Below are 5716 nucleotides of genomic sequence, written 5' to 3' on the forward strand. Positions count from 1 at the left end.
CCCAGGAGCAGCCAACACCAGCTGCCTGCACCACGGCATGGCGCAGCCCAGGGGCTGGGGTACTAGCAACAAGTGGAGCCTCAGGGGGTTCAGGGCATGGTGCAGCTCAGCAGCTGCAGGCAGCTGGCATCAGCTGCTCCCAGGGCCACTGCAGCAGGGGCTGGGGTGAGTGGGAACAAGATGCACCATGCCCTGCACCCCCCGGGGCTCCGTTGGAAGCAGGGACCGGGGTGAGTGGGAACAAGTGGAGCCCCGGGGGACACAGGGTGAAGCACAGCTTGTCTCCACTCACCCCAGCCTCTGCTGCAGCAGCCCCAGGAATAGCTGACACCAGCTGCAGAGGGAACTGTAAGTCAGTGGGTGTGGGGCATGGGGCAGGGTGGGGGGCATGGCTTTTGCTGTTATGTGCACTCTGGGAGGGCTGCAGGCTAGGGGGCTACGCCAGGCCCTTTCCAGGGGGCACATGCCCCCAGATCTGTGCACTGGGTGAGAGCAGGCTGCTGCCTGTCCCAAGCACTGGAAAGAGCCCAGGGCCACTGTTGGCCCCAGCCTGCAGCAGCCACCTGCTCTCATCCTGCACGCAGATCTGACGGCACACAGCCCCCAGGAATAGCCCGGCACAGCCGTCCCGGGGTGCACATAGCAGTAAGAGCTGTGCCCCCATGCCTTACACCCAATGACATTTCCCTCCACTTTGCACCCTGCTGCAGCTCTGGGCTGTGCCGCACCCCTCCCCCTACTCCCTCCCTCACCGCCATGGGAATGTATTATTATTTTTCCTGATTTAAACTGATTTTTTCTTCTTTTTTTTCCCCTTTATCCTGATTTCAGCTCGGTTTTCATGTTTGAAAAATAAACCCTGAAAAATTTCCAGATTTGTTTTTGAAAATAAAAAGTGAAAATGCGGAACACTAGACATTAGTGAAAAGCATTAGTGGTAGTAGTGCTAGATGAAGAGGAACCAGAGAATTTTCCTTTCAGGGGTGACAGAGAGAAGCAGGGAAGGACGACAATGAGGGCAGAGATTCCCACTCGGAAGCAGCCCATTGGTAAGAATGGAACCAGGAACGGTAGGGCAGAGTGGTTGATAGGTAAAATGACCAAGAGGCCTAAATTACAAAGATGAGCCCCTGAGGACTCCCTGATACAGGAATTTAGTCTTAATTTCCAAAAAAAATGGTCCTTGACAGGAAAGCAGGACTGAAAAAGACCTCACCAATTCATCTAGTCCAGCTGCCTACTCAAAGCATGATCATCCCTGACTAACCGTCCCAGCTAACATGTTCCTGAAAATTTCTAGGGAAGGGGATTCCACAGTTTCTCTAGGTAGTTTGTTCTAATGCTTAATAACCATCATGGTCAAAGTTCTTCCAGTTTTCCAACCAAAATTTCCCCTTCTGAGGTTTGCATTTATTGCTCCTAGTACTGTCCCTTATGGCCACGCACAAAATAGTCTCTCTCCACCCTCACAACAATTATCCTTCAGGTACTTGAAGATTGTTATCAAATCCCCCTTAAGTATGCTCTTCTCCAGGCTAAATAACTCTAGCTCTTTCAGCCTTTCCCTGTAAGGCATGCTTCCCAGGCCTCTAATCATTCCCAGGCCTGATCTATTGAAAGAAGCATTCTACAGCCTCTGCTGAGACAATTTAGTATGATGGTGCTGTACCACCACATGAAGGTGCTCTACTCTACCATATTTTAGGCTACCTCCTAAACTGGAAGCAGCATAATTGCAGTAAGCTACCTCCAGCAAAGCTTAAGTTCTAAGCCAGCGGTGTTCAACTTTTGTTTCATTTGTGAGCCCCTACAAAATGTTGAATGGCAGTACAGACCCCTTTGGAAATTCTGAATGGAGGTGCAGACTCCTTAGAATTGTAAGTGTGGGTATTCACATACTTTTATTGATCATAGTAATTTTTCACAGATGCCTCAGACCTCCAGGAGCCCATGGACCACGGGCTGAAAACCACTGTTCTAGAGTGTGCATCAATGTTTAGTTATTTATTCACTTATTCCTTACATTATTTGTCAACAAAATCTCAGACCAGTTCACAGTTAAGAGAGAGAGAGAGAGAGAGCTGCCACCATTGTTCCTATGGTGGCAGCTTTCTTGTTTTCCTGGTTGTGCTGTGCACTTCCCAACTATCACCCCACAGCCTTAAGCATGGAAAGGAATAGAATAGTGAATTTGCAGCTCTTTTGTAGTGTAATCCACATGGTGTCTGGGGACCATCACTTCATTCACTACCTTCATACAGAAATGAAAATTGCAAAAGAACTCCTTTATTTTTCTTTTGCTTTGTTGTAAATGCACAAAGGGGGCAGATTAGGAAGTGATTCATTGTTCTTCCTAAGCATAGGGGAGAAAACAAGAAGAAATCAGCTTAATTTTCAGCAGAGATTATGTATGTTAGATATTAGCAAGAACACCCCTAAATTCCAATAACCCTTCTAATCCTTATAAAGATAATGAAGAACTAGAAAGGCTACCTAGGTTATACTGGTGTCTCTGTCATCAGGGGTTTTAAAAAACAGGTTAGGTTAACATCTCTCCAGGTTGGTTTTCATATACATGTCCCTAACATCTGTTTTTAATGCTTTTGATCAGGACTGTCCAACTGGTGGTCCATGAGCTACATCAGCCAGGGATTAATTTGCAGAATACAGACTCTTGTCTAGGTTCTGCTCCCCACATTGTTCCTATGGTGGCAGCTGCTGCCACTACCAGCATCTCCAGGCTCCCTTCTCCAGGTTGTACTTCCTGCTCCTGAATGTAGGGTGGTGATAGTTTAATAGTTTCTAGGGTTGGAAGGGACCTGAACAGATCATCAAGTCCGACCCTCTGCCCTGGGCAGGAATGAGTGCTGTATCATAATACCCCAGCCAGATATCTATCCAACCTCCTCTTGAAGACCCTCAAGGTAGGGGAGGGTATCACCTCCCTTGGGAGCCCATTCCAGAGCCTGGCAGCCTGAACCATAAAGTAATGCCTCCTGATATCAATCCTGAACCTATTCTCAATCAATTTGTGGCTGTTATTCCTTGTTACCCCAGGCAATGACTGGGGGAATAGAGCCTCACCTATTTTCTGCTTGTCCCCCCTGATGAGTTTATAAACAGCCACCAGATTCCCTTTCAGTCTTCTCTTGTGGAGGCTGAATAGATTCATGCCCTCTAGTCTATCTTTGTAGGGTCTGGCCTGCTGCCGCCTGAACATGTGAATGGCCCACCTCTGAACCCTCTCAAGGTTAGCCACATCCCTCTTGAAGCACGACGCCCAGAACTGGACGCAGTACTCCAACTGTGTCCTGACCAGTGCCGCATAGAAAGGAAGGATCACCTCCCCGGACCTGCTTGTGATGCATCTGTAGATGCACAACAAGGTGTGGTTAGCCTTACTGACCGTTTCCTCGCATTGGCAGCTCATGTCCATCCTGGAGTCAACAATGACTCCCAGATCCCTTTCAGCCACTGTGTTGCTGAGAAGGGTGTTCACGAGCCTATGGGTGTGTTGCTTGTTCCTTCTCCATAGATGCAGCACCCTGCACTTGTCTGCATTGAATTCAATCCTATTCTCATCCACCCACCTCTGTAACTTGTCTAGATCTAGTCGGATTCTGTCCCTCTCCTCCAGTGTGTCCACTTCTCCCTACATCTTTGTGGCATCAGCGAATTTGGGTAGTGTGCTTTCCACATCCATCTCCAAGTCACTGATAAAAATGTTGAATAGCACAGGCCCAAGGACAGAGCCCTGGGGCACTCCACTGCTCACATCCCTCCAGGTCGAAAATGACCCATCCACCACCACTCGCTGGGTGTGACCATAAAGCCAATTTGCCATCCATCTTACTGTGTAGGCATCAATGCCACAGTTGTCTAGTTTTTTGTGAGAATGGGATGAGAAATATCATCAAAGGCATTCTTGAAGTCCAGGTAGACAACATCCACCTCTGGCATCCAAGGACTTTGTGAGCTGGTCATAAAGGGAAACAAGGTTAGTCAGGCAGGATATGCCCATAATGAACCCATGTTGGTTGCCTCTGAGCATTACCTCCCATGCTGGGCCCCTGCAGATGTGCTCCTTGATAAGTTTCTCAAAGGTCTTCCCAAGGACCAAGATGAGTCTAACTGGCCGATAGTTACCTGGGTCCTCCTTTCTCCCCTTCTTGTAAATGGAGAATACATTGCCTGTTTTCCAGTCCTCTGGGACCTGGCCCGAGTACCACGAGTGCTCATATAGTCATGCTAGGGGGCCTGCTATGACCTCCACCAATTCCATCAGTACGCTCAGATGAAGAGCATCCAGACCTGCTGATTTAAATACATTCAGCCCCTCTGAGAGTTCCCTAACTAGATCGCCCCTGACACTAGGCATGGCATCGTGTCCCCTGGGCCTGTCCATAATACTAGTGGGGGAGTTGTCCCAGTCCCTGCTCAGAAATATGGAGGCAAAGAACCGTTAAAGAGATCAGCTTTTTCCTTTGCTGCAATCACCACATTGGCAAGCTTGTCCTGTAGGGGGCCCACATTACCTGGTGCCTTCTTCTTACTCCTTATGTATTTGAAAAAGGACTTTTTGGTATCCTTAATTCTGGTTGCCAGCCCTAGTTCCATCTCTGCCTTGGCCTTCCTAACCTCCTCCCTGCAACCACGAGCAATGGAGGTGTAATTCTCCTTAGTGATAGCCCCTTGCTTCTACTGATTGTATGCCACCTTTTTTACCCTTAGGCCCTCCTGGCTGCCCTGACAGAGCCAAGGGGGCTTTTGAGCACTCTTACCCCCTTTGGTTCATGTTGGGACTGACTCCCCCTGAGCTCAGAGGATCGTCTCCTTAAGAAACAACCACCTGTCCTGGACTCCTATCTCACTGAGGCTCCAAGTCCCCAATACCTCTCTTACTAATCTCCTTAACTCATTGAAGTTGGTCCTCCTGAAGTCAAGGACTTTCTCCTTACTGCTTGCTTTCACCATCCTGTGCCAGATAGTAAACTCTGTGCTGGATAGTGAACCCATGGTCTGTTTGATGGCAGAGGGGAGTAGGGATGGCAGGGTAGATGGAGGCATGTGAGCTGGGAGGCCTGTGCCACTCAGAAGTTAGATTGCTCTGATTTTGATGATTAAGCAACTTTTCAATCACTGAGGTTCAAGTCATTTTAACATGTCAAGCCCAGATATGCTCATAATCATGTTCAGAAATAAGGGATGTCTATGCTGTGCAGTAAAGGCATATCTAAAGCTAGCTTGATAACTGGAAGCAGTACAGCCATATTAGCACAACACTGCAAACTGTACATTTTAGCAGAGTTAATTAGCCAAGAAATATCGTATCTATAGTGTTGGACTAAATAGTAGATGTATTTTTATTTATGGCAAAGATTCAACAGAAAAATTGGGCCCATTCTGGCTATGCATGTTATCAGTAAAAGAATGCTAGAATCCCCCACATCTCCTTAGGGGCTGCATCCAGACAAACACAGATGTTTGGTTCCCTGGGGACATATAGCAGCGGCACACCTTGTGACACTGCTAGTTATCCCTGGGGAACACCTGTGCCACATGCCCTCTGGCATATGGCAGGTTACCCCAGGTGGGGTAGTGGAGGGTGGGGCCAGCAACTGAGCTGACCCCACCAACCTTACCTGGGATCATGGGGACCAGGGAAGCTGCAGCTGTGTTGCTCCTGAAGCTGGGAACCTGACTGGAAGCCAGAGCT

The sequence above is a fragment of the Crocodylus porosus genome, unplaced genomic scaffold (genome assembly GCF_001723895.1).
Source record: "Crocodylus porosus isolate Cpor-Errol unplaced genomic scaffold, CroPor_comp1, whole genome shotgun sequence".
NCBI classification, from domain to species: Eukaryota; Metazoa; Chordata; order Crocodylia; family Crocodylidae; genus Crocodylus; species Crocodylus porosus.